This window comes from Pinus tabuliformis, chromosome 1_1 (genome assembly GCF_031772625.1).
Source record: "Pinus tabuliformis cultivar Carrire ecotype Pingquan chromosome 1_1, CPIR1, whole genome shotgun sequence".
NCBI lineage: Eukaryota > Viridiplantae > Streptophyta > Pinopsida > Pinales > Pinaceae > Pinus > Pinus tabuliformis.
Genome location: NC_142297.1, coordinates 974,422,375 through 974,430,240, shown reverse-complemented (window position 1 = coordinate 974,430,240; position 7,866 = coordinate 974,422,375). Strand labels below are relative to the sequence as shown.

The 7,866-nt window shown below is 34.4% G+C and overlaps 1 pseudogene; it reads right to left on the bottom strand.

Moving 5' to 3' along the window:
• Positions 1–4,280: 4,280 nt before the first annotated feature.
• On the bottom strand, positions 4,281–6,541 carry LOC149217763 (NF-X1-type zinc finger protein NFXL1 pseudogene; annotated as a pseudogene).
• Between the last annotated feature and the right edge of the window lie 1,325 nt (positions 6,542–7,866).

The window sequence follows — 7,866 nt, the reverse complement described above, 5'->3', positions numbered from 1 at the left end:
CTCAATATTATTTCCAACAATTATGTATTGGGTAGGAAAAATATCACAAAATATGGCTTATAAAATTAGACTCTGCAATTGGATGTAAACTAAATGAGAAAATAGTACTTCATTTCTTTTTTGACTCCCGTGCTTTGTCTTCTAGAGTTCTGATTAGTCTTCCAGTTGATTGTCCTAGAATGGTAGCACCATTTTAATAAAAAAATTAGTTTGCATTTGTTCTTTCCACATGGACTTATTTTGGAAGTTTGTTTTAGCTTAATTGAGCCTAATTTTCAAGGCTATCTTGATGAATCTACCTGTGCTTTTCATGTGATTTTCTTTGAGGGTACTTTGTTATTTAAATGGGACTATATTTTGCCCAAAGGTGTATAATTCTTGCATTCCAGCTATACATGTGTTTCAGCTTAGTACAAATTGTATATGAGGAAACTATATTTCTTCTTTAGTGCGCAATGTTCATGCCCCAGTTTATAGCTCACAACGTAGATGGTTGCATCGTTTTTCTTGCTTTTTGTGGCATCTTTACTCTAAGCTAGCTCTGTAGAGTGTAACCAAATCATTTCTGAGCTTAGCTCGTGCTTGTAGTGGCTATGATGGTGGTCCTGTTTTTTTGTATGTATAAAATATTAAAATGCCTAACTACATCTATTGTTTATATTAATAGTCAAAGGAAGTGTTTTATCAAAAAAGTTAATTCTGCAATTTGAATTGAAATGATATGTTTGTTGCTTTCTTGTAACCGTTTCACCTGAATTGTCAGTCAAGAATGTATTTTGGTGTTACTTTCTGTATCGGTGGCCTCACTAGCATTTGTGTTCATCAAAATGGATCTCAAAAGCCATATTGCCAAATAATTTGGCTCTCATTAAGTTGGGATTCAGTGCACCTTTTATGGTCTGGGCGATGAATTACATATATTCAATTTCCTTTTATGTGTTTATTAATGGGTTTGCTATGACATTTTTCAAATCAAAATGTGACCTTAGGCAACATTGCCCACTTTCTCTATTTTTATTTGTCGCAAAAGGGTTTAAAGTAGAGCCTTCGATGAGTGATGGAGGGTTGGAGTTGGCAATGTTACATTGAATTTTTGTGATCTGAAAAAGATAGAAATTAGAAAAAAGATTGAAATTTTCAAGTAGATTATGGAACTTTATTGTGCTAATACAAACATATAGATTAATTTAAAAAACTTATCTATTAATTGAAATGCAATTCCAACAACCAACAATAATATTATTCTACTCTCTTCCCTCTACAATACATATGAAGGGAAAATAGATCAATCTAAAAAATTATCCATTCCTTGCAATGCAATTCCAGTGGATAAGCAATAACATTATTCTACTCTCTTTCCCTTCAATACATATGAAGGGAAAAATGGTATATGAAGGAAAAAAATTGGATTACATTTAAAACCCAATGATTGACACTAAAAGGATTGGCAATGGTTGATTGTCAAGGTGGAGAAAATTGGCAATGGCTGATAGTCAAGGTGCAGAAAAGGTTAACCAATGGCTCTTAGTAGGAGGCCGACTAAAGTATTAGTAATTGGTCTGTAAACTTAGTTTCATATTCATTTGATAAAAGTAGAAAAAATAAAGGCATTTTTCTAGAGAAATGGAAATAGCAGCTCCAAAAGATATGTAGGTTTAGGGAGTAGAAAACATCTTTCACTTCTCAACAACATTGGTCGTGATAAGTGTATATCATTTCTTGTCTTTCTTATCTTGATTGTCTTGAAGGAAGAGATCCTCCAAAAGACCAGTGAAGCAAGATTTCCCAAATAATTCTCAGGACCAGTGAAGAAAGATTGCCCATATAATTCTCAGGAATTCATCTTGTTGTTGCAACACCCAAGAGTGAAACAATCACTTGAAAAAATTTACAACAGGAACCTCAATTTAGAATTCAAAGCCCCTCATTTAGAATTCCAAGCTTCTTAAGGTTCAAGAGCTTTTGGAGGCAAATTGATATTAGACTTAGTTTCCCAATATTCCTTGTGCAATCCTGTAACAACATTATTTTCCTGCAATCTTTACCATTAATATATGGACATCAACAATATCACAAATTATAGTAGGAAACAATTGGAGATTAGAGTTCCTTCCCAAGGCTAGGTGAAAAATCATGTCAAAATTCAAGCATGTCCATGGCTTTGAAGTATGTTTGAAAGTTCCTAGTATATAACCAAAAATAGAATTGTAATGCCCTTAAACTTCAGGACTAATATTGGCAATGGTTACTCTGTTAACTTGAATTTTAATAAATTCAATAATAATATGGTAAAACTATTAGTGTATCTTATTGACAGTAAAGTTTATCACAAAATAAAGGTTTATTTTACTTGAGAAAGCATAATATATTGCAGTTAAGCATGAAAAAATATTTGTATCCATAATTTAAATCAAGGGAATTGACTCTGAAAAACCAATACGTTTATCATAATAGGAATCCATGTGTACAGGTATACTTTCCACAATTATTGTAAAATCGATGTAAACTAAGAAAATAAGACTCAATGGACCAAATTGTGTTTTGCTTCTTCCGAAATTGTCAACCCATCTCAAAAGAATGGTGAGTAAGAATGTATCCCATTACTACATCTTAATTTAAAATTCTAAAACTCGCTAGCCAGGCTTGAAAATTTTGAAAACATCCTGATAACCTAAATCGCGATGACGGTTGGAAGATAAGCGACAATTGGATTCCCACAATAATAAAGGATTCCACCACTTCCTAGTCCCCCGTTTCCATTTCCCCTTCATCCCTTTGTCTGATCTATTTCCCTTACCTTCATATTGCAGCATACCCTTCACCACATCCAATTAATTTAATTCTCAATATAATTAATTTAATTTCCATAATAAAATTCTAGACATATTAAATATTATTTATATCATAACAATATTAAATTAATAAAGATATATATATCATAATATATTAAATCAACCTATAAAGATATATATATCATAATATGTATCATAACAATAAAGATATATTTCATAACAACATTAAATCAACCAATAAGATATATATACCATAACAATATTAAATTAATAAAGATCATATATATCATAATAGACTAAATCAACCAAAAAAGAGTATAAAAAGAACTATACTAAACTTTCACATTCATGACAATGTAGGTAATTATAACAAAATCATAACACACATTAAATCAATAAATACACATCACAATACAATAAAACAAAACATAATATATATTAAAGCAAAATATACATATATATCATAACATAATAAATCAACATATACTTATCTTAACACATTAATACCAACACCAAGCAATATACATATATAGGTATAAAGAAATAAACTTAATACACAATACATATTAAATCAATATTCACAAAATAATAAAACAAAGCATAATATACATTAAAATCAACATACATTAAAACAAAACATAATATATAATAAAGAAATAAACTTAATACACAATACATATTAAATCAATATTCACAAAATAATAAAACAAAGCATAATATACATTAAAATCAACATACATTAAAACAAAACATAATATATAATAGAACAAAACATAACATATATTAAAATCAATATATAATAACACAAAGCATAACATAGATTAAAATCAATATATATTAAAACAAAGCATAACATATATTAAAACCAATAAAACAAGACATAACATATATTAAAATCAATATATATTAAATCAAAACTTAGTATATAATAAATCAAAATATATATATATATATATATATATATATATATATCTTAATACATTAAATCAATCAGCATACATAGTTTAATACATTAAATCAATAATTAGTTTAATAAACAAAACAAATTACATAATATACAAATAAAATAAAATAATAAGTCCATTCATAACAAAAATCATGATTAAGCCAAAAAAGATTTAAACACATTTCAAATAATTAAAAGGATAAATGATAATAGTAATAAAATATTTATAAAAATTAAAAATTAAAATTTTTTATCCTAAACCTAATTAATAAACCTCTCTTATTTAAATCTTGTCGGTCCTGCACTCTCCCTTTTCTTCACCTATTTATTCACCTCATCCCATCTCTGACTTCTTCAATAAATCTCATCCTGATGATGAACCACAGAGGCTGGTTCGAAACGTCGATGCACTTAAACAACAGATGCGATGAATCCGGAAGATACAACCACATATAAATCCTGTATCAGAACTAGAGGGAGACAAAATGTTTTGCTTCTCCTTGCAAGCTATATAACCAAAGCAAAACGGTAAACCAAATAGCCTAATCAAAATCCTTCTCCCAATCATCCACTTCACTGGAAGAGTACTTATTTTGATTCTCCTGAGAGGATGAAACTTCAGTGGAACCCATAGATGTTAGAGGCTTGGAAGATGGTTGGGCTACATTAGTTGACGAAGTCTCTCCTGCATTATATTTCTCAAGAGCTCCATATGGATTTCTTCTTGTTAAAATAGGATTTCTTTGGAATTTCCAAACTGGCCTCGATACTTCAACACTTGACCAATCCTCCCCCCATGAATCCTCCATCCACACACTTTGTTGCTCATTTTTATTTTTTTTCCATGCATTAGCCTTTTTTGTTGTCCCATCTTTTGTTGCCCAGGCATTGCAGTTGGGTAATCCACCATTATGAGGGACTACAATAGCACCTCGATATACAAAATCATGATCCACATGTCTAAGAGTAGTTGCAGCCCTCACAAGATCTGTAAATATGGCTAATGCATTCTTGTCATTCAGCCATACAAGTTCACACTCACCTCCAAATCTCAAAATCAGGGAACTCACTTCTGATTCTCTTGGTAAATCAAACAATGCAAGGACAAGCCTGGGATCCATATCTACAACTGGATTGAAAGGTGGAGCTTACACCGACCCTATGGTAGGAAGTGAGCCTTTGGGAATTATGCTACGTACTGGGGCTCTTCACTTCTGTGTAGCCTGTATGACCAAAAAACTTTTTGGTTCCCATCTAGATGAATATATGGAGAGGTTCCATCTTTCTGCAAGATGTCTCAACATATCCCTTTTGTCCTTTTGCATAGGACCAAAAACATGCACACGAATGATGCTTGAGCTGGCTTTTTCTTTCCCCAAAACCAAGTATCTAAACCTTTCCTCAACAAAAATCCATTGTGGTTTTCTCCTGATCAACTCAACTAGAAGTTCTAAAATATGTTCATTCACTCTTGGTAGATCAATTGCTGTGAAAAATGCCAAAAGCATTTGCCAGAATCTTCTTCTTCTCCAACTTTAGACATTTTTCATCACATGCAAGCTTTCTTTGGCCCAGAGGCACTCTATTTGAATTCGACTGCACTGGATGAAGAGGAGCAGGCAATTTGTGAAGAATAGAGGCTTCAAAGACAAGATCAACTCTGGTATTGTTGCCTCCAGCATCACACGGGACCTTTGCAGTCAATCGACCACATGAACAAGTAATAGTCACTGCAATTCACATATAGTATAAGGGCATGGAAGAGATGGGTGACATGAAGCAGTACAAGTATGCCTGCAATCTCTCCAAGGAGCTCCACAAGGTTTCCCACATGAGATTCTACCTATTGATGATGATTTTTCCTTGGAAACTGAGTCACATGGAGGTAGATGGCATGTCCTAGTACACAAATGAATTCCACATTGTCACGGTTTCCCACAAAGCGCGTTGAATCTAATGTCGCGAGAACCACATGGCACATTTTTCAGAGCTACATGACCCCCCACACATTCTTTTGCAACAGGAACAATACAAGGAGGGCAATCCCCGAAATGACAATCATGAGTCACAAGATGACCACATGTCTGAGGAATGGAGCAGGGATATGAGCACGAAGGAATGGGTGTTCCACAAGGGACTGGAGGAGGAATTGAGGTCTTCCCACATGCACAAGAAAGATCAGTGAAAATAGTTTCAAGGTAGGGTGGACAATGGCCACTATGGCAAAGTTCTTGGCAAAAATGCTTCCCACATTGCAACTTTTTCCCATAGGGCATTTGACATAAATGTGGATCCCAATCACCTGAATGAGTAATTGAACCCCCTCGATTTGCAAGAGGGAAGCATCTTTCACTGCATCTATGTCTACCACAATTTTTCTTTTGTCCACAATGCTTTTCACATGTGAATTCATCATTCTCCTCCACGATACCATGGTCTTCCAGCAAGGGACCGTCTTAGATGATGATCCACATCGACATTTTTTATTAACAAAAACCAAACAAGGAGGACATTTCCCCTGGTGACATGTATTTATACACAATTTTTTTCCATGGGGAAGAAGCTTCTCACATACCTCTAAGCAGGTTGGTACGTTATCCATACAACTCTTCCTCTGATTTTGCAGCTGAGTTTTACCACAGGGGCAATATTTGACCTTCCTATGTGATAGTTCACGCTCTCCACATTCTCTAGGATGACATATCTTGTTGCACTTATGATTATAATAGGAGAGAATTTTCATGCACGGATTCTTACATGCAAATACACCATTTTTCCAGTCTATTTCCCCTTGGATCTCCATATCGCCACAAAGTATCATCTCCTCCTTTTCCCACAAAAGCATGAAGCTTTTATTAGAACCTTGCAAGGATCACAGGGGCCTTCATGGCAGTCATTGTCACAATAATGGCGTCCACGTTTGAGAGGCTTTTGGTAACTCTATCCGCATGATTCAATTGATTTATGATCAGAACATCTCCTTGTAATTGTTGTTTTACCACACGGGCAACGTTGGGCCGGGGGGGGGGGGCGCATTGCTGAGCAAGGTGGGCAAGGCCCTGGATGAAATTGGAGAGTACATGTATGTGGGCAACTGGGAGTTTTCTTTTCCTTTTCAAGCGACTTCCCACATGGTCCTCCACATGAATGTGGAGTGAGATAATATTCTACTTCTGGCTCTTGCACCTTCCCATAAAAACAATAGTAACAAAGATCATCTGGGAGTGAAAGCTGCACAGACTGACAACCAAGGCATCTCTAGTTGTAACCCTGAATATTCCCTATCCAGCAGACAAATATACAGAGGATGGAGCTCTTTCCCATTTCCTTACACAATGAAGGTGAAAAATGGCATAACAGCTACCACAAGATCAAATTTTCGTTGATCGTCCAACTATTTCATAGCATTTCATGCATTGAGCCTTTCCTTTATTAAGCTTCTCTTCAATTTCCTGCACCAACTTTGGTACACTAGATCTATCCAAATTTGTCTTTTCCCTACTATCCTGCTTTGTCCATATAGACTTGTAGCTTTGAGGACAATGAAGAAGATTCGCCTCCAATCGTGGCTACTATTCACCATCTTCCTATTCCTGAAACCCTTCATTTCTCGTCTCTACTGACCCATAGATTGTGTGAGTTGATTTTTCTCAATGGAGGGGTTCATAGGGTCCTCATGTGTATAGTTTTGTCCGTGGATGGATACCACATTATGCCTTTCATTATCAGAATCATCGATCCTCATTCTCTTTCCCAAGTATGCCCTTGTTTGCATTATGTGCAGAGGTTTGATTGTAGAGTTCATCGAAGACAAAAGCGTAGCAAATAATAAATTCTTTGTGGCTATACTCGGTGAAATCGTCATGGAAATCGTTGGCAAAGTGTGAAGTTCCAAAAATGGAGTTAGTGGAAATCATAGGTGTAACACTAGATGTCACGAGAGTAGAGATAGAGTTATTGAACAGGTGTCACGAGCTAGTAAAAATGGTAGACGAAATTGTCAGGTTCACTGATTCAAAAGTAAGGCATGTCGACCTAATTAAATTAATATGGTATTTACATCAAACAATTTTAGAAATATTGTTGGGAATGTGTTATATTCTTTACACAAATAACATCACATGATGT